At 38.2% G+C, this 22,845-nt stretch overlaps 1 protein-coding gene and 1 long non-coding RNA gene across 5 annotated transcripts in view; one reads left to right on the plus strand and one right to left on the minus strand.

Moving 5' to 3' along the window:
- The window catches only part of DYM (dymeclin), a 341,383-nt gene that overhangs the window by 136,163 nt on the left and 182,375 nt on the right, over window positions 1–22,845 (minus strand). The gene's annotated exons all lie outside the window — the stretch shown is intronic.
- LOC144315380 (uncharacterized) overlaps window positions 670–22,845 on the plus strand; it is a 38,233-nt gene continuing 16,057 nt past the window's right edge. Inside the window, exons 1-3 of the long non-coding RNA XR_013381070.1 lie at window positions 670–728; window positions 10,540–10,625; window positions 19,046–19,133. This is a non-coding gene — a long non-coding RNA (uncharacterized LOC144315380). The remainder of the gene's footprint in view (window positions 729–10,539; window positions 10,626–19,045; window positions 19,134–22,845) is intronic.

Genomic DNA, 22,845 nt, shown 5'->3' on the forward strand with positions numbered 1-22,845 from the left:
TCCCCACCACATATTGTTAAGGAAATGCAAATTTAAACAATGAAATACCACTAGAAACCCATCAGAATGGCCCAAACCCAGAACACTGACGACAACACCAAAAGCAGGTGAGGAGGTGGAGCGACAGGAGCTCTCATGTGCTGCTGGTGGGAATGTACAAATCTCATGGCCATTTGGGAAGACAGTTTCAGTTTTCTTATAAAACTAAACATATTCTTACCATATGATCCAGCAATCATGCTCCGTTGTATTTACTCAAATAAGCTGGAAATTTCTGTCCACATAAACACCTACACATGGATGTTTATATCAGTTTTCATAATTGCCAAAACTTGGAAGCAGTCAAGATGTCATATCCAGAAGATGGAATATTATATTCAGTACTAAAAAGGAATGAACTATCAAACCATGAAAAGACACTGAGGAATCTTATATGCGTATCACTCAGTGAAAGAAGACAATCTAAAAAGTCTACATACTGTATGATTCCAACTTCATGACATTGTAGAAAAAGGCAAAACCCCGCAGAAGGTCAAAAAAATATCAGTGACTGCCAGAGGTTAATGGGGAGAGAGGAACGAATAGGCAGGGCACAGAGGACTTTTAGGGCAGTGCAATATTCCTTATGATACCATAATGGTGTATACAGGTCATTATACATTCGTCAAACCCACCAAGAGTGCACCCCAATATAAACTATGGTCTCTGAGTGATAACGATATGTCAAGGTAGGTTCATCAACTACAATAAATTTCTCACTTCTTGTGTAGAACCATAGCAGGGGATGCTGCGTGTGGGGAGACAGGGTACATATGGCAAATCTCTGTACTTTCTGCTCCATTTTGCTATGAACTTAGAACTGCTCTTAAAAAGGCTATTTCAAAGCGGGGAAGATATATTGACAGGGGAAAAGTTTCAAAATATGATGGTGTCATTAGTTAACCATGTGAAATCTGCCTTGGCAGAGCAAAGCAGTGTGAGAGATTTTTCTCTCTATAATACTACAAATACATTCCTGGAAGAAAGACAATAATAGTACAGCAGTATGGAATATACCACGGTAGAGGAACACAGAATTAGGAGTTAGAAAACTTCAAAATCTGGATCCAGCGCAGCCACTGGAAGTTTTGGGACAGTGGGGATTTGATCTCTCCAAACCTCAATCCCACAAATTGCAACAGAGAAAAACGTTAAATTATTCCAAATTTTTGAAGTGATACTTAAATTATTATCGTCAGAGTAATTTCCATTGTGCCACTTTTCAGACCACTTGAAAATAACAAGTTTGAAAGAGGGAAATGCCAAATCAATCTGACAAGGTGAATCAATAAAACCGTAAGCACATCACCATCAACAGATATGCATAAACTACTAGTCTTTGAGAACCTTACCTAGATATCCATGCCAAAAATATACCAAGTCCCAAGTTTTATTTTGGGAATAAACTAATAAAACTAATAGATTAAAAGATCAGAAACAGGCAAATTTCCAAAACTTGGGCAATCCAATCACCTATTCGACCTATCAAGCAGCCCATCTACTCATCACCAAGCAGTATCTACTATAGGTGGCACAGTGGAACTGTTCAGGACTCTGAAGACAGAGTGAGGAAGAAAATGCACATAACTCTCTCCTGAGGAGCTTACAGGATAGAAGGAAAGGCACTTATTAGGCAATAACAAGATCCCCCTGAAACAGTATAATTTCTAACTGTAATGAGTGCACTATGCAAGGACAGGTATAGGGTGCCCTAAGAGGAGTAAAATGGAGCTCTTGCTCTGAGATTTGGAAGTTCAGAAAGGGCTCCTGCAAAGTGAATTTTAAGCTGACATCTTAAGAAGGAATGGAAGTTAGCTACATAGAGTATGGACTGAGGGAGAGGAGTTGTGAATAAACTAAAAATCTATTACAAACAATATATGAATATTGTAAGGAGAGTGGGTTATAAATTAACAGCCTTTCTCTGTTCAAAAAAAACAATCAGGTTTCTTTTTAATTGAAGTGCAGTGATACACAATGTTACACTAGTTTCAGGTGTATAACACAAGTGTATGCCTTATGCTGTGCTCACAGTGTAGTAGCATGTCACCATACAACACTATTACAAGACCACTGACTATATTTCCTATGTTATATCTTTCATCCCCGTGACTTATTCATTATATAACTGAAAGCCTGTATTTTCACTCCCTCACTTCCCCCCGCCTCTGGCAACCATCAGTTTGTTCTCTTTTGGTTTCTGCTTTTTGTTTGTTTTGAAAAACAATTTTTTTTTTTTTAATTTAAGAGAAAGACAGTACAAAGTCTGAGGGAGAGGGAGGGCAAGAGAATCCTAAGCAGGCTCCATGCCCAGCATGTAGCCTGACTCAAGGCTCGATCTCATGACCTTGAGATCGTGACCTGATCTGAAACCAAGAGTTGGACACTTAACCAACTGAGCCACCCGTGTGCCCTGAAAAAACAATCAGTTTTTAAAAATATAGAAAATGATTCTATTCCAATGACAGCAAAATGTGATGAAATATCTAAGAGTAACATACAAATATCCATGAAAAAAATCTTTAAAATAGTAACAAAAGATTTAAAAGAATTGATAAAATAGAAAAACAAATAATTTCATATGGGAAACTCGAGGATTATAAAGTCACTAAATATTTAGGTGCTAGTCTAAAAATTCATATTCTCAAAAATATCAAAGGATGTTAAAAAAAAAAGAAACTAGACATGTTAATTCTGAAGTCCATATAGAAAGTTAAACATTTAAGAAAAGCCAGAAAACTCTGAAAAACTATAGTTATAAGATGCGACTAGCTCTACCACCATTAAAAAATATTAAAAAATACTGTAGAGTGACATTACCAGAAACAGTATGGCACACAAGTACAAGAACACAAGAAGAGAGTGAAAGAAGAGAAAGATAAAGGTGGCATTTAAAACAGAAGATCAAAAAAATAAAATAAAATAAAACAGAAGATCAGATGAATTAATCAATAAATGATATTGGGATAACTTAGCAGATAACTAGGAAAAAACACAGCTGACTGTTCACCTCTTAAATCAAAAGAAATGCCAGGTTGATCAAAGATTGGAAGGTAAAAATAAAACTACAAAAGTTAAAAAATAAACCATATACCTGAGAGCCATTAAAAAATGGTTGCCTGGGTGGTTCAGAGGTTTGGCGCATGCCTTCAGCTCAGGGCGTGATCCTAGGGTCCCAGGATCGAGTCCTGCATTGGGCTCCTCGCAGGGAGCCTGCTTCTCTCTCTGCCTGTGTCTTTGCCCCCCAACCTGTGTCTCTCATGAATAAATAAAATCTTTACAAAAAACGAGTCACAAATTTGACCACATAAAAATGGAAAATAGAAATAGAAGACACAACACAATCACTTTTTCACTGTGCCTTTTGTATAGTATGAGCTTTCCACCATTTTCACATATCAGACATAAATTAATGACTGAATAATTTTTTAAAATTGAAAGGAGCAATTATTTTGGAGGGAATATGCTAAAGCAGAGATTTACACAAGTTCCAGGATCCAAAAGAAGTTCAGTATGGCTGCTGTATATTGGAAAAATGGTAAAAGGTCACGTAGGCTCATGCAGTGCCTTGCAAGTTATAAGCTTTATCCCATTATGAAAAACTAAGATGGGTCTGAGTGTGGAGCAACTAGATATGGTTTACTTTTTTAAAGATGCATTTCTGCAATATGAAGATAAAATTAGAGAGGGGCAAAAGTTGAAAGATACAACCAGAAGCACCAAGGGTGGAAAAGCAAAGACCAGTAAGCAGCCACTGCAATAGATCATGCAAGTATTGCTGATGATGGCTTAGAGCAGGAGACAGCTGATACAAAACTATTTTAGAGGTAAAACCAATGGGACTGGGGCACCTGAGTGGCTCAGTCGGTTAAGTGTCTGCCTTCAGCTCAGGTCATGATCCTAGGGTCCTGGGATCAATCCCCATGTCTGGCTTTCTGGCTCAGAGGAAGTCTGCTTCTCCTGCTTCCTCTCCCTCTGCCCCTCTCCCCCCACTCGTGTTCTCTCTTTCTGTGTATCTCAAATAAATAAATAAAATACTTAAAAACAAAACAAAACAAAACAATGGGACTTGCTAATTGACTGGAATGGAGTTGGTGTCAGTGGAGAAAGATACCAAGAATCCTTCCCTGATTTCTAGTATTAGGAATTGTATGAAAGTACACTTTCTGAGATAGGAGAAACCAGAGGAGGGCTAGGTTTTATGGAGAAGATCATGAGTTTAGTTTTGGACATGCTCAGTTTCAGATACTGCAGCTGTGAGATGTCAGCAAATGCTGGTACCCATACAAGCTTGATGCCAAGAGAGGTGTGGACTAACTCAGAGACAGAGATGGATATAGACAGACACACAGATGGAGGTCAAAGCTCCAAGAACATATATGAGATTACCTAATGTCAGAGGGAAAAGACAGGGCCTGGACCAAGAAATTCCAGGATTCACAAGTCACAGGGAGGGGTGCTGGTAGAGAATACTCACTCGTAGCTAGAGAAGTCAGGAGAAAATCTAAGAATGCTGTCACAAGGTGTTTCAGGAAGGTCATGTGACGATATACCTTTAAGATGACTTCCATATATGCTAAGCAAATATAAATCTTAAACTTTCAAATTGTGTGACTGATACAGTTAACACATTCTTAGAAAAGGAGCTCCTGTTCAATTTAGAAAAGTTCCTTCCTCTTAATAATCTTGAAATATTATTATATTATTTAATAGAGACTGAATGGAAATAGCCCTGGTGATTAGCAGACATATGAGAGATATAACCTCATTATGAGAAAAACTCTTTGGTTCCACCACTTTTAACTTACAAAACAAAACAAAACAAAAAAAAACCAACAACAAAAACCCAAGAAATGAACAAACAAAAAAATACAGCTAGCTTTTTAATCACAATTCTATCATGAAGCCTATCTTAATATTTTCATAGCAATTTTAATAATTGAAAAAAATGAACTCAAAACTAACCCTAGACTTTGACACTGTTACTTTAACTTCCGCTCAATTAATCTGTATTCCTTAAATATAAATCAAGGCACAGAAAACTGGCTTTTAATTACATGAAGCTGTCATTATTAACTATGAGCATCCAATGGATAAATAGTGTTTATTGGTTGCTGAACAAGATTTTTATTATGAAATTATCTTAAAAACATAAATGATTCAAAAGAAAGGCACAGATATGAAAATGGATTGAAAAATAGGATGTTGCATTTATTTCAGCATTTCATAGCTATACCCAACAAAAGAATCTCTTCTAATCATTCTTAGTTATATGGTATCTGATTAAAATCTTGCTCTGACAAAAAGATCAACATCCTGGTTATCTTTTTCTAGATACACTCTCATTTTTAAATACTCTTAAAACACAGTGGTAATATTACTATTATCTTCCATGAATTGAATAGTATAATCCTTTTTGATAAACACAGGATCACATTAAGTTTTTATCAATTGCTCATGTTAAACTGGTGACCAAGTGCAATGCATTACAGAACAATCTTATCAATCCTTTATTTTGCAACTCATCTTTTGGAATTGAAGTAAGGAAATGTCATCTTGCAGAGCTTGACTTCATTTTAAAATGTGAAGCTCATTTTGAATATAGATTCTGACTTTGTCATCTATAAAACTGGGAATACCATTCATGATTTCTTCTAAAAAGTTATTAATAGAAGTACTGAATAGAAATAGGTCAAGGGCAGATCTAGAAAAATGCACTAGAGATCTGTGTGTCAGCCACCAGGCCATACAGAAACACCAGGCAACAGCTTTTTGATCTGTTTTTCATCAATATATGAAGGAGGAATCAGAAAAAAGAAACACTCTCACATTTCTGACCTCTTTATTTTTCTGTCCCCATATAACCACTGTGATAATTAAAAAGCATCACAATCCTTATTTAACAAATAATAAAACTGCAGAATAAAGACAGTAAGTGGCACACTGACCATCCTATCAGTCACGGAAGAATTCCACTCAGTGGAATCCACCAACAATTGAGTCATACTCAGGGCCTGAGGTTCGTAACTCGATAAACCAACATCCAAGCTCAGGACCCGCCTTCTCTAGAAGCTCCGCAAGTCTGTACCTCCCATTTCTCCCAAACAAAAGTCTCAAGAACCTCATAATGTCTAAAATAGAGTTAAAGAAATTTTCTTAAGTGGGTTTATAACTAGATATTTTTATTGAGTCCTGGAAAGGACTGTGTTAAGGTGATGGTGATTCACATTTTTAAGCAAGCAATCACAGTTAATATTATCAGTAAAGAGACATCATGTATCTCCTGATAGGATCACAAAAGAGCTTAAATCTAATCCTGAGGAATCATAAGAATCTAAATTGAAGAGCATTTTCCAAAAAAAAAAAAAAGTTTCCATATTCTTCAAATTTTGAAAGACAAAGAAAGGCAAGGGGAGCTGTTCCACACTTAAAGAAATAAAAGAGGGCAACTAAATATAATGTGATTCTGGGATTAGATCCCAGATGAGGGAGGGTTATAAGGCATCTTTTTTTTTCTCTAGAAAGGAAATTAGTGACGTAAATAACAAAATTTGAGTGTCTATAGATTAGACAATATTAATTTCCTGGTTTTGATAAATGTTTTTAAGAAATAGACACTGAAGTATTTGGTGATAAAAGTAAAGGTATATCATGTCTATAAATTCTCAAATGTTTAAAAAAAAAGAGAGACAATACAAATGGGATAAAATTTTACCATTTCAGGACTCTAACTAAATCAAAGGTGAATGAGGAAACTAGTTTTTCTGAAATCTGCAATTTCAAGATAAAAGGTGGCTTTTTTTTTTTTTTTTTTTTAAGATTTTATTTATTTGAGAGAGTGAGTGAGAAAGCACGACCTGGGGCAAGAGCAGAAGGAAAGGGAGAAGCAGGCTCTCCACTGGGTAGGGAGATTCTGGGATTCTGGAATCATGACCTGAGCTGAAGGCATGCTTAGCTGACTAAGGCACCCACGTGCCCCAAAGATAAAAGAGTTTTAAAAATGAATACAGTATTAAAACATAAAAAGTCATTTACTTTTTAATATAAGAAAGAAAACAGAACTAGTCTTTTTGATATATTGAATAATATCCATTTTAAGATTATGACATTCAAATCTAGAGCACTAAAATGTCATTCTGACCTCTATACTTAAAGCTTAGGACATCAGAAAAACTAGAGCGTGGGAAGTAAGCAAATGTGGTCTGGAGCTATCCCATAAAAAATAGTCACTGTTACTTAAGAGTTGCATTTTCATAAAAAATGAAATCTCTGCAGTGCCTTCTTATATTAAAATGTCCAAGATTATGCAATGTATAGTACTGAAATGTTATTTGACATGGTTATGCTTCACCAAAGTATGAAAATGTTCTCTCCTAGAACAACACTTAAATCTGAAAAAGATCCCCAAAACCACAAGCGAAAGTGTGATGCTTTAAAAAGATCTCTGATCTTTAAAAAAAAAAAAAAAAAGATCTCTGAGTCAGGCTTTCTAATAATGTATTTTACAGTACCTATGACAATAAGATTATATTTTCATAGCAACTTTTTATTAATTTATTTTCTTAATTATTTATATGCTTAACAAACTTTCAAAAAAAATTGAGATCACCAGGAGATTAAACTTTATGCACTATCTAGATTATTACATGTATCCTTTTCCAATGTCTATTTAAAAATATTTTTTAGAAAAAAATTGTTGATAAATTCGTTAGTAGACATAAAATACCAAGAAATTAAATTAAATTAATAATACATCTTTAGAACCTACATGAAGAAAATTACAAAAACTTACCACTGGGGATAAAAGAAGCCTTGATTAAATGAAGAGACAACAGTCTATTTCTGGACAAGAAAACAAAATATTAAATAGTGTGCCATGATCCTCCACAGACTTGAAATCCCCACAGGCATGTTAAGTTAAATTTCTACCCACGTATGACATTTGGAATTAGAAACAAGGCTGTCTACATGACAGCCTTTAAATACATGAAGAAACAGTAAACCTCTTAATTTTCTCTTTTCTGATTGACATTACACATCTTTTCTTCCATGGGCTATGATTTCTAGGTTCTTCATCGCTCTTATTACTCTCCTTTGGATATTCACATTGATTAACTTTTCAGCAATGTAATAAGCAATGTCTCACTGACAGTATTTGGAACTGCTGGTACATGGTGATGATAAAGAAGCAGACCAACTTGGTTTATTATAGTTTAAAAATTCTTTACAGACAAGACAATGCATTAGCAGAAAAACTGGTATCATCCCACCCTTGGTTTACCACTGATTATTCTTAAAATATGGCAACATAAGTGAACATATTATTCTAGATGTATTTTGGGCAGTGATGAGTAATTTACATTCCATTAGTACAGCTTTAAATTATATATGTTCAAACGTTAAATCAAAAGGGGGGGTCCCTGGGAGGCTCAGTCAATTAAGCCTCTGCCCTTGGTTCAGGTCATGATCTCAGGATCCTGGGATCAGTCCCACGATGGGCACCCTGCTCAGTGGTGACTCTGCTTCTCCTTCTCCCTTTGTTCCTCCTCCCCACAGCTCACTCTCTCTTTCTCAAATAAAATCTTAAAAAAAAAAAAAAAACTTAAAAGGAAAAAATTTCCTCAAATTGAAAACTGAAACAATTGATTTAACTGTACATTGAGTGATAAAACTACATAAAGATTTAAAAATTATAATAAATTATTTTAAAATATAGAATTGATTATATATGTTTAGTGGCATATATTCTAAGGAGAGAGGAATAAAAAAAAATCCTAGGGGCACCTGGGTGGCTTGGTGGTTGAGTGTCTAACTTCAGCTCTGGGCATGACCCCAGAATCCTGGGATCAAGTCCCTACCGGGAGCCTGCTTCTCCCTCTGCCTGTGTCTCTGTCTTTCTCTCTGTGTCACTCATGAATAAATAAAATCTTAAACATTTTTTTTTTAATTTTTAAAAAATCCTAAACTTCATTCACTAAGACTTAGTAGTAATATTACTATTATTTTGAGACAATTATTTGTACATATAGCACCCCTATTACCCACCACCAGATTGTGGTCTCTAAATATCATTCCCACTACAAGCCAGATCTCCTTGAAAGAATGATGGTTTCTAGGTCTGAGACAGGAAGCGTGCAAAATGAGCCTGAGACATTCTATTGGCCTTGGAACAGGGAAATAGAGTAATTATCAAAGAAGAGCGTCCTATCAAAAGACAACGTAAGAGTCTCCTATCGCCCAAAGATGGCACGCTCAGAAACCAAAAAGATCAATCTACAAGTGATTGAAACACATAGTACATATATAAAAAATGAGTTCATAATAAAATTGAAAAACCAAAAAACAAAATGTTTTGTTTACTACTGAAGGTAACAAGATCAATTTCTCTTTCTGAAAATTAAATATTAAAGGAAAAGAAATAACCATTAATCCCGTCTTTGGGGATCCCTGGGTGGCGCAGCGGTTTGGCGCCTGCCTTTGGCCCAGGGTGCGATCCTGGAGACCCGGGATCGAATCCCACATCGGGCTCCCGGTGCATGGAGCCTGCTTCTCCCTCTGCCTGTGTCTCTGCGCCTCTCTCTCTCTCTCTCTCTGTGACTATCATAAATAAATTAAAAAAACAAAACAAAACAAAACAAAAAAAAACAAAACCTTAATTAAAAAAAAAAAATCCCGTCTTTGCAAGCAAACCTACTTGGAAAGAAAGAATTCTACCTAAAAATATGCATGTGATATTATATTTAAAAATTTCCTGGGGTGCCTGGCTGGCTCAGTCAGAAGAGCATGATGCTCCCAATCTCAGGGTCGTGAGTTCAAGCCTCATGCTGGGTGTAGAGATTACTTACAAATCAAATCTTAAAAAAATAAATTTTCCTTCTGGCAGCCTGTAATGAAACAACTAATTCAGTAAAAGATCATCAATGGATGAAACCAACACATGAAAAAACAATGATATAATTTAGAAGGAAAGGATTAGGCTATCACCAACTAAACCTACTGATTAATCTTAGTATCTCTGGGATAATTAGACATTATGTGTTTCCTAATACTCTGCAATATGAAATATACAGGAACGCTTATGAAGAACTTTTGCCAAAGAAGTTGAATCTCAATGATCTATTCCTCAGAGTTAACTTTCAGTTTGCAGAAGAAATCAATGTTAGCCAAAACAAATTAAAGGACACAAGAAAAAGCAAAGAGATAAACTGGGATATGTGTGATATTCTGTAAAACAGCTGTTGATCAACTAATCAAAGTTTCGAGTTAAAAAAAAAAAAGAAGAAGAAAAAGGACAGTGGAGATACACCTCTAGATCAGGGATTAGTAGCCTTTTCTAAAGAGCCAGATGTGAACATTTTAGGTTTGTGGGCCATGCTGTCTTTCTTACAACTACTAAACTCTGTAATTAGTGCAAAAAAGCAGGTATAGACAAGATGCAAATAAACAGTCATTGCTGTGTTCTAATAAAACTTTATTTTAAAAATCCTGATCCTGCTCTAGGTTGAAATAATCCTAAGTGACATGACTATTTAATGTGGTGTGAAGACCTTGTCTGGACCTGGATTTGAAATGACCAAAATAAACAGGTACTTTTAAATCAGGCACAATATGAATATTGATTTGATATCAGATTAAGGAACTCTTCATTTTTTTATGTGGACAAACTAATCAAGCTAATGGAAATAGGTAATAGGTGCTGATGGAAATAGGTAATAGGTGCTAAAAATAGGGAAACTTCAACTGATCAGATAGGTCAGGAAAGTTTTCCCTATGAAAGTAATGATTCAGCCAAGATTTACAGGATGAATAAAGATAAGCAGGAAGAGAATACAAGCAGAAGGAATGACACAGACTAAAGATCTGTGTAGATGTGGAGGAGGGGGCAGTAAAAGGGGCCTGATTACAGCAAAATTGGTGTTTATCCTAAGGACAATGAGAAAGCACCAGAAGGGTATTGAGCAGTTTCAGGATAAGATTTGCATTTTGAGGGGCGCCTTCTTTTTCCATAGAACTACAAATAGGGAGGCACGGGGGGGGGGGGGGGGGGGGGGGGGGTTCAGTGGTTGAGCATCTGCCTTTGGTTCAGGTCATGATCCCAGGGTCCTGGGATCGAGCCCCTAATCGGCCTCCCTGCATGGAGCCTGCTTCTCCTTCTGCCTGTGTCTCTGCCTCTGTGTGTCTCTCATAAATAAATAAATAAAATCTTTAAAAGAACTGCATTTTGGAAGGATCTGTCTGGCTGCAGACTGATGAGCTAAGAAGTGGAACAGACCTCACGAAAGTTACTGGAGTAGAGGAGGGAACTAAGGCAATGAGGTGAAGGAGAAAAGTGGGCAGATATGACAAAGTTATTCACAAGACCTGGGAAAGAACTGGCTTGTAGGCTTCTGGCTTACATAAAAGGTGATGTCATTCACTGAGACAGGGAACAGCAGAGAGGATCAGGAAGGGCAAGAAAAGGGCGAGACTTCTTTTTCTTTCTTTTAAGATTTAAAAAAAAAAAAATTATTCATGAGAGACACACAGAGAGAGGCAGAGACACAGGCAGAGGGAAGCAGGCTCCCTGTAGGGAGCCTGATGTGGGACTCAATCCCAGGACCCCAGAGTCACAACCTGAGACAAAGGGAGACACTCAACCACTGAGCTACCCAGGCGTCCCAGGGTGAGATTTGCATTCTAAACACATTGAAGGGGGAATCCCTGGGTAGCACAGTGGTTTGGCGCCTGCCTTTGGCCCAGGGCGCGATCCTGGAGACCTGGGATCGAATCCCACGTCAGGCTCCCGGTGCATGGAGCCTGCTTCTCCCTCTGCCTGTGTCTCTGCCTCTCTCTCTCTCTCTGTGTGACTATCATAAATAAATAAAAATAAATAAATAAACGCATTGAAGTTTGCAGTAACTCTGAGAAACTTGAAAGATGTGATCAGGTATGTGAACAAAAAGGTCTCAGTGGCCCAAGGACAGGTCTAGCCTGGACATGCATGTTTGGGAGCCATCTGTGTATAGGCAGGAGTGGCTGAGATGACCGAGGTAAGGAGCAGAGAGAAGACAAGGAGTCCAGGAGTGACCTTGAGAAATGCCAACATTTAATGGATGGTGTCACACAATCACTTTAAATCTAGATTGAGGGGCAGCCCAGGTGGCTCAGCGGTTTAGCACCTGCCTTTGGCCCGGGGCGTGATCCCAGAGACCCAGGATCGAGTCCCACGTCAGGCTCCCTGCATGGAGCCTGCTTCTCTCTCTGCCTGCCTCTCTCTCTCTCTCTGTCAAATAAGTAAATAAAATCTTTAAATAAAAAATAAAAATCTAGATTGAGGAAAATGAACCTTTACAGAATTTTGAAGAGTGACAAAAACAACAATAAACAGAAACACAATGAAAAGAAAAAGAGGAAACCAAGAAGAGACTGTCTCAGCCAAGAATAGTTAACCAGTGTCAAACATAATCGAGAAGGCCAGTAAGATAGAAAATGCGGGATCCCTGGGTGGCTCAGCGGTTTAGCCTTTGGCCCAGGGCGCGATCCTGGAGTCCCGGGATCGAGTCCCACGTTGGGTTCCTGGCATGGAGCCTGCTTCTCCCTCTGCCTGTGTCTCTGCCTCTCTCTCTCTCTCTCTCTCTCTCTCTCATAAATAAATAAATAAATAAATAAATAAATAAATAATAAATCTTTAAAGAAAATGCCCACTGGATTTAGCACTATACAGTCACTAATGACCAATGGGGACCGATGCTAGGAACGTCAAAGAAAACCATTTGTTAAAACTCAATCTTGGGTTTAAGACTTATCTATGATCCCATTGATAAGCTCATGCACTTGCATTAAATATCATTAAGTTTCTAGGGGAGATTTTAGCAAACCAAAAAATTTATAAACTAACACACAATTTTACACAGTATAAGACTTCCAATATGATGTGGCTATCTAACGACATCCAAGAAAATAAGCAGAGGAAAATGTGGGACGAATGTCAGGAAAGTACACAACAGTGGTGGAAGCACAGCTCTTGAATCATTTAACTCCTTGGCAGCAGAGCCATTTTTCCTGGAGCTAAATCTATTGCTAGCAATGAAGATCCTGGGAATCTCTAGTACGAAGGATTAATAGACTGGCCCAAGCCCTGGAAAATACATTGAAAGGAACAATCTAGCGCTAGCTTAGAAGGGATGAAATGACCTAATATCCCACTGCCAGATCTAGAGAGTAATAGATTGTAATAATAATAATAAAAAAGGACCTCTTTAACAATATAACCTTGCAATACAAACTTCTTTTCCGTGATTTATCATCTCAGTTGCTAAAAAAAAAAAAAAAATCAAAATAAGAAAATTTCCTAGATTTGTGTGACACTTTAATCAATTAGAATGTATATATACTATTATTGACAGTTGAAATTTAATCAAACTCTCTACTGATTTAAAAATCTTGGGATCCCTGGGTGGCGCAGCGGTTTGGCGCCTGCCTTTGGCCCAGGGCGCGATCCTGGAGACCCGGGATCGAATCCCACGTCGGGCTCCCGGTGCATGGAGCCTGCTTCTCCCTCTGCCTGTGTCTCTGCCTCTCTCTCTCTCTCTCTCTCTCTGTGACTATCATAAATAAATAAAAAATTTAAAAAATAAAATAAAAAAAATAAAAATCTTCCAGTAAGATCTTTCATCCTAAACTAGCTACTTATCTTGCGATACATGCATCAATAAAGACCTAAAATGTAAACATGTGTAGGAGCTTGAAGGATAGCCAAATACTTTAGATAGCAATTTCACAAGTTTTTGTCAAATTACTTGTTTCCTGTTTCTAAAATATTTGTTAAAATCAGATATAAATTTGGTAGTATCCACAGAATTAATCGTATTTTCCTTTAGGGACAAACTTTATTTCCAAGAATGTTTTTTGAAAACTGCAACTTGTCTTTGAAGACTTGATCACAGTTCACTTAATAAAATCTCATTCTTGTCTTTATAGAAAATGAAACAGCATCAAAGGCATTGATCTTCATATACTACCAAAGTAAAGGAAACAAGGCACTTGAAAATTTTAGGTTTTGTAAATAGTAACAGGTCCTACGTGGCAGATATCTTAAATATTAGTTAGACTAAGTAGATGGACAGCTACATGGTACTCATTAGTATACAACTGTCCCTTGTTTTAAAGATGATGTGACAACCTGTAGTTATAGGTGGGGATGAACGGATCAGCTCATTACCAGCATTCCTGCCTGCATGGCATAGGCATACAAAAAATGTCTTTGACTTTGGACAAAGCAACTATTTAACAAGAATGCTGTGTGGCTCTCCCTTACAGACATGTACTCTGCAAACACCCAATAAGGCCATGTGGCACCACCATACAGCGGGCTGGGTTCCCAGCAATGCTCACCCTACATGCCTTGACACTGTATTTCACTGTGCTAATAGCATGCCGCTGTCTGCTCTACTTGTGGTCTAATAAGCAGGTCTCAAAATCTACAAACACAGACATTCATTCTACATTCCTTGGTAACACCTTCTTTTCATGACCTTAGAGTTAGGAGGAGAGGAACATGGATGGACATTTTATAAGGAAGAAAAATTTACCTGATAGGAATTTCTCAATTGGATTTGTTTACAGTTTATATTTTAAAAGAAGCATTTCAGTATGTTATTATGCCCCTTCTCGTGCCAAGGATAGTCGGGGATTGACAGGACACTCATTAAAATGACGACTCCCACAGATGCCAAACTGGTTCCATTGGGGGTGGAGTTGATTGAAGGTGGGGGGAAGCACATGCTCATTTTAGAATTAGCTATAAGAGACACAGAACTCAGCCTGAAAGTTAAAAATTATCTTCATACATCATTTGGAAAAATTAAGAGACGTGTTTTTAAAAATCTGGACTTTGGGGGATATTGATGATGACTATGTACTAGACTCAAAAGTGTTTCTCAGTCCACACACATGTCTACACTAAGTAATCTGGGGTATAAACACTAAGAATGTAATGGAAAGACTGGGTTCACAAATAAATAGCTATAAAATTGCATATTTAGCACGCTTTATGACCATCAAAAAGCTTGCTCACTTCTAAAGTCATTATATTTTATAAACTCCCTCTTGACAAAAAGGCAGGAAAGGATTTATAGCCTTTGTAAAATTCTGAACAATCTGAGTCTCGATTCTTCAGTATACATGCCGCAAGTATTAGATCAGTGGAGTTAGATATCTGGAGCCATGAAAAAAAGCCCAATTCTGCTGAGACTGATTAAATATTTATGTCACATCCTTTCTATAGCAGAGCAGAAAAAAATATACACAAGATAAAGTGCTCTACAATCAGAAGAGTTGAAAAACTATTAAGGTCATTAAAAATCTGGACAAGTCTTCTTATATAGAAGTTATACTAAATAACTCAAAATCAGGAGCCCATCTCAGAGTTGTTTTTCAGCTATGGTCATAGATGTACACTAAAATATCCACACTCCTCACCCTTTCACCCACATGGGTGTGGTGACACACACTAAACCCACATCTGTGAGCTGGCAGCAAGGATTACGGGTGCCGTGCCGTCTGTTACAGGAATGTGGTAATCATGGAATTGAAGCTCACTGGCGTGCGTGGGTGGAGATGAAAAGCCTGGTATTGGTGTCACTAGCTCAAGTGCTCGTCAGCCCAACAGCAGTACTAGCCTGACTGCCACAGTTACTGATGGACACCTCTTCCTGGGGCAGAGGACAGGTCATGTCTTCTTTTGCCTCTAGGTCTTTGCACTACCTGAAGATGCTCACTCCATCTCTTTGTCCTTCCAGCAACCCCCTGCTCCTTCATTCTCTTAAGTGCAACCCTGTTGAGGCTTTCCCTGATTGCCCCAGGCACATCTAGTGCTGTCTCTCCTAGATTCCCATTGTACCTTGCACTTACTGCCAATATACAGCTTAACAAAATGCATTTACAACTGTCTTTATATCTGTCTCCCCTTTCAACCATAACCTCTTTGAGGGAAAATCTGGATTTTTATTTTTCTTTCCCTAGCACCTAGCACAGTGGCTGGTATTAAGAAAGCACAGTATTTATTAATTCACTAGAGAAAAACTGACAAAAATTAATGTTCCATATCCAATGGTCCACAAGTTACCTTGTTTGGGGAAGTTTTTATGTATTTATGCCACACTGACAATCACACTTCAGGCTGGGCTAGGAGAGTCATAACCATAAAGGTAAAATTACATCCTTCCTTAGGAGTGAATAAAGGCCTATAAATCACTGGGAATAGGAACTTACAAAATAATGCTTCTCTAAGGTCTGTTTCTCTAAACTGCCAATGTTAATTTTTTGTTTTTAAATCTTAAAAGAAATTAATGATTTTTCCACTTTTCAGAAATGCAAAAGATCCAATTGTCTTAATCACCTCTACCTCCTAACCAACCAGAAACTTATTTTCTTTCCATGGAACAGAGAACTGGAACAGCCATTCTGAAATAGTTCTGAAGACCTTATTAGCTATCACTTTATTCATTATGTGAATCACATTATTTTGGATCAAAATTAGCAAAAATCTGCCAACCTTGAGCATGAGATGCCTTAGAAAGGCTTCATATCTTTTTTAAGATGAAATTGTAACTGCTGGATACAGGAAATGGGCAAGATGGGATAAAAGAAATCAAGAAAGAAGGGGGCTATTTTATTGTAGAACAAACAAAACAGGCCAAGTGCTTTTTTGGTGACTATTCACAGAAGGAAAAGAGAGGGTACGAAGAAGACCTGTATATTGTGGGAGGGACATCAGTGTTGTTTATCCAGTATCTGAATTAACAATTCGTTCTTTGACTCTTCTCATCTCTACTTAATATGTAATCTATAAGAAAATTAATCAGTGTCACCCATCAGGCAGTTTATCTCTAGCTGAAGATTCAAGATATCTTCATACATACATTTTTGTATAGTCAACATATAAAAATTAAATAAGAAACTACCTAAGACCCATCACGACTGCATATATTTACTAATTGGCAAAATAATAAATCTCAAACAATGAGAGGTGGAAGAACAGGAACAGAAGACAGTACAATGAACTCTAAAGAATTAAGTATGAGGATAAAAATGTTAAGTAGGTATCATGGGTTGAACTGTATCATGCCAACAGACATGTGGGAGTCCGAACCCCCACTACCTCAGAGCCTCGTCTTATTTAGAGATGAGGTTGTTAGACATACTTAGTTAAGAGGTTATTCTGGAGCAGGGTAGGCACTTGATTCAATATGCTGGCGTCCTTACTAGAAATAACAGAAACACAAGGCAAGGAGAAGGCCATGTGACAAAGGAAGCAGAGACTGAGCAATGCATGCCAAGGATGTCAAAGTTTGCCAGCAAACACGGGAAGCTAGTGAGGAAAGGAAGTGTTCATCCCTAGAGGTCTCAGGGGAAGCATGGTCCTGCTGACATTCTGATTTGGGACGTCTACCCCCCAGGACTGTGAGACAATAAGTTTCTGTTATTTTGAGCTCCCGGTTTGCAGCCATTTGTTACAGCAGCTCCAGGAAACGAATACAGTGAGGAAGATATATCCATTCTGTTGGAAATGACATGGAGATAACGAGGTACAGCCATCACAACCCCTTCCCTGTGGGCCGAGGGGAGCGGACTAGGTGACAAGGAGACACGGGCTTAGCAGTGGAGGTGGGAGCAGCAGGCCTTCCGTGCGTGAGCGCTTCAATGTCATCATCGCTTAAAATGGAGGTCTTGGAAGAAAAAGAACAGGTCATCCAGCAGTTCCCAAGCACTTCCTGCCACCAGGATACCAGCAGCTGCAACCCCCTCGCAGCGCCCCTACGTTCGGCCTCCAAAGAGCAGGCCCTCCCGGCTCTTTCTTTCTCCCTACTCCAGAAAGCACACGGGCAGGAGAGAGCACTGAACAGGTGTTTCAGGGTTAACTCTGAATCCACTCTCATTTATACTGCAAAAGAAACAATGACCTCATCATTAGAAACAAACTGACTCCAAGTTCCCTTAGACCCTAAAGATGACCTCCTGACCTGCCAATTTAAGAGGCTCCACTGTCACTTCACCCATCCGGTCTTCATTTTCACTGATCTCAAAGCCCCTAGTGCGTTTGTTCACCTGCCTATTATTTGTGTTCCTACACAGCAACCCAATAAACATCTAGTCTACAGAGCAGAGAAGGAGAAGGAGAGTCCATTAATTACAGCACAACATCGTGTTAGATGCCGCAGGGATATGGCAGCAGGTGGGGTGAATGGGAGACCCAAACCTCAGTGGGGAGCTAGGAAAAAAAGGATCTCAGAGGACATGACACCTAGGCTAAGACCCAAGAGATGAACAGGACAAAGAAACAAAATCATCTCTGACCTGGTGATACTCACGAGGATCAGTATTAGAACAGAGGAGAAACGGAAGCAGGTTTTTTCAACAAAAGGTTCCCAGGGGATCCCTCGGTGGCTCAGCAGTTTTGTGCCTGCCTCCGGCCCGGGGCGTGACCCTGAAGTCCCGGGATCAAGTCCCACCATCAGGCTCCCTGCATGGAGCTTGTTTCTCTCTCTGCCTGTGTCTCTGCCTCTCTCTCTCTCTGTCTTTCATGAATAAATAAATAAATAAAATCTTTAAAAAAAAATTTCCCAAACTCTCACCTTCAGATTCAAGCCACAGATTCTAAGTCTTGTTGATGTCTTTGTAAAGTCCTTCCATATATTCCAAGAACATGTAATGTAACTTAGAACCACATAAATAAAGGAAGAAAGGGCCTTATCTTTTCTAAAAGTGGCCAGAATTACACATGAGGTATGTTCAAAATCTGCTGCACAAACTTCATCCTCCAGAAAGGAGAGCAATTTTTCCTTCACACGTCAACTGTGTATAGGTGCTGACTTCTTTTAAATCCGAGTGATGCTGGCTGCTTTCAGCATAATTTTTCACTTAAAAAATGCTTTGATGCTTATAATCTATCATTTCAACATTAAATTGATTTATAAAGGTAAAAATGTGGCTCTAATAATTTGCAGTTGTGGCTTCTGTGTTTCAGATGGTAATCATCTCAAGACAGACCACCACCAGAGCAGAAATCTGGAGAATGGCAAGGGGAAGGGACAGGATGCTCATGTCTCCTTCAGGTTAGAACAATGAAGCTTCAAAGGTGCAAAAAGAGGGAAATGCTTCATGACGTCCCTGTACATATAATGATTAGGTCAACCTCTCAAAAAAGGGGGCACAGAGTTCAAACGTTTGATAATTTTATTATTTTTTAATTAAATTTCTCTTTTTACCCGTTATTAATTGTTATAGGTGGTAAATAAGAAGGGTATTGTTAAAAAAAATAAAAATAAAAAATAAAAAAGAAGGGCATTGTTGGTGAGATTCATCTCCATAAATTCCTTAAAAAAAGAAAATCAACTGCTAGTGCGTTGCCAGATTCAACGGAGAAAGGGCAGTCTTTTTGATAAATGCTACTGGACTAATGATATATTTGAATGCAAAAATATGAACATTGATTCATACCGTGTACTATAGACAAAAATTAACTCAAAGTGAATTACAGACTTAATTGCTTAGACCTGAAACTATAAAACTTCTTAGAAGAAAACAAAGGAGAAACCTTTTGTGGCCCTTGGTTAGGCAGAAGAGATCTTAAGTAGATTCTAGAAGCATAATTTGTAAAAAACAAAACAAAACAAAACTGAATATTTGGACTTTATCAAAATAAAAAATTCCTGCTCTTTGAAAGATGTTAAAAGACAAGACAAGCCATGAATGATAGACACAGCTTTACAAAACACACATCTGTAAAAGGACTTTTTTTTTTTTTTTTGTAAAAGGACTTGTAATAGATAAAGAATTCTCGGTGTGGGGAGGGGGCAACAGGTGATGGGGATCAAGGAGGCTACCTATCATGATGAGCACTGGATGACATATAGAAGTGTTCAATCACTATACTGCATACCTGAAACTAGTATGACACTGTATGTTAACTATACTGGAATTAAAATTAAAAATTTAAATGATACCAAACAAACAAACAAATGAGATATGATTACATATCTTTTAGGATGGCTTTTACAAAAAAAGATAATACTAATTGTTGGTGAAGATGTGAAGTAACTGGATCCTGCACACATTGCTAGTAGGAACACAAAATAGCACCGTCACTTTGGAAAAGACTGGCAGTTTCTTATACACTTAACCATACATGTACCATTCACCCAAAAACATTATTCCTAGGCATGTATCCAACAGAAATGAAAATTTATATTCCTCCAAATTTTCTACACAAATATTTATAGCAGCTTCCTCATAACTGTCTCAAAAAGAAAACAGGCCAAACATCTTTCAACTGATAAAGAGATAAACTGGGGTATCCTTATAGTGGACTACTCCTCAGTTTAAAAAAAATAAATAAATAAGGAGCCATTCAACAACATGGATAAACCTCTACACTCAAAAGACTACATTCTGTACGATTTCGTTTACAGGACACTCTGGAAAAGAAAGAACTACAGGAACAGAATGGGGCTCAGGTTGCTGGCAGAGTGTGACCACACAACTACACAGGGAGTTTCTGGGGAGAAGAATCTTTTCTTCATCTCATGGCGGCAGATACACAACGATATTTGTCAACTCAAAGAACTGTGCGCAAGGGGAAATTTACTGTGTATGACATAACAGATTTAACTGTCCAGAACAGATTATTTAACTGTCCTAAAGAAATAGTAACAACGATCACCTGTGATGAAGCATTAGCCTGTGCTAGTCAAACATACCAACTGCATTCAAGGGAAGAAGAAAATTAGATTACATCTCCCAGGCTCAGCCCTATACACCCTGATCAAGCAGACCATGTGTCTTAGTAAAAACCTTTAATACCATGCCCTTTATTATCTCTGCACACTTTTAAAGTTTCTTATTCCATGTCATCATCAAAAGTTTCTTTCTAGTCTCAAAACAGCACCACTATCACACATCTGGGAACAAAACCAAGTGTTTCCTGCAATGACAGAAACTTAACATCTCACCAAAAATGAACTACACTCAAGTTAGATAGGTTATCGAGAACAGCTTACCATACCCGATGCACTACAACAATGGTTCTCTCCACATCAATCTGTGTATTGGCTCCAAACAAACAAAAGGCTTATTAGAGAAGAATTATTTTAGAGGTCTTAATGGAAGTCAGAGGAAATAGTCAATGAAATACTAAATATTTAATTCAAAACACTCAGTATACTTTGTTGGTAGCCTGAGACATATGCCTTATAATTAATAAAACAGACTTTTTCTATAAGAATCTACATTCTATCTGTTAACAGATAAAACTCTACAGAAGACAGAGAACAAGAGAGAATAAATAATAGAACCAATTAAAAAAAAACTCAAGCTATATGTAAAAATCAATAAAACGTAACATGTTTCCACATTACAAATCTATAAGAAAATGCAGTGTTTAGGAAATCCAATGGACCTACTATGATTTAAAAAAAAAAAAAAAACGACTTCACTCATGACACTAGAATACTATTATTCTCCTGTACAATGTCCATCTTGTAGTTGGATAAAATACCTTAAGAATAATACATCAGGGCAGCCTGGGTGGCTCAGCAGTTTGGCGCTGCCTTCAGCCCAGGGTGTGATCCTGGAGACCCGGGATCGAGTCCCAGTCTCACTGCATGGAGCCTGCTTCTCCCTCTGCCTGTGTCTCTCTGCCTCTCTCTCTCTCTGTCTCTCATGAATAAATAAAATAAATCTTTAAAAAAAAAAAAGAAGAATACATCACCTTTTGAGAAGTTGACAGCTTTAAGATCAACCTCATTATTCCAACTTTTAGAGAAGTGTCTTCTAATTTTCCCGAGGTATTTAGGCATGTTGATAAGGATGTACACGCATGTTTAAAGCAATGGCGCCCTTTCTTCACATGCTATTGGACGTGAAAATGGAATATGTAAAAGAGATCCTGGCAGAGGAAAGTGCTCTGGGAGCAGTAGGGGCCCTGGGAGCCCCGGCTGCTCCTGTTGCTACCACCAAGGGAACACCAAGTGCAAAACTGTCACCGCATGATGATAGACGTAGGTGGACCTTACTTAATTTCCTATCCATCTCTCCTCTGACACCTCCAAGGCTGCGTAGCCAGCGCTGACTGGCCGTGGCCATCTCAGCCCTCTCCCCAGTGAAGCCAAACCACAGGCCAGTGCTACATGTTCTACATGAGCTACCGCTCCCTTCTGGTTCTCTGCGTTGCATGCCCACTTGGCACCATCGAGCAGGGCGGGCAGACCCAGTATGTCTGGTTCCTCGAGTCAATTCTAATGACACATGCAGCTGCTCAAATGCCCCACACTGTCCTAACACAGCTGGACGAACTGAAAGGTTACCAAGAGAACTTCATGCGAAGTCTACAGGCTGCAATACTGACAAGTCCGTCTTGAAGAGGGTGGCCTGCAACAGAAACTGACAGCACCTGTGCCTGATGTGAATCCTAACAGGAAAGGTAATGGGGGGCGCAGAGCGGAAAACTTCAGAAGCAAACGTTCACTGACAAAAAATAAAAAATTTTCTAGTAACAGGCAGTTCCATATACTTCCCCAAATTCTTCTCCCTTGCCAGCCAAAGATGATTTAGTTACATGTGGGATTTTGCTTTCCCCCACCTTTACCTGTTGAGATGTTATTCATTCTTTAAGGTCTTGATTAAAATTGTCCTAGGTTAGAACTACCCCTTCCTTCTAGGTACCTACGGCACTTTGTACAACTCTTCACTCTCTGCCTTATACTACAGTTGGCCACACAGAAGTTCTACTGGATTAAAACAGAAATTATTCCTAAACTGTATTTTCAC

The sequence above is a fragment of the Canis aureus genome, chromosome 6, assembly GCF_053574225.1.
Source record: "Canis aureus isolate CA01 chromosome 6, VMU_Caureus_v.1.0, whole genome shotgun sequence".
Lineage (NCBI taxonomy): Eukaryota > Metazoa > Chordata > Mammalia > Carnivora > Canidae > Canis > Canis aureus.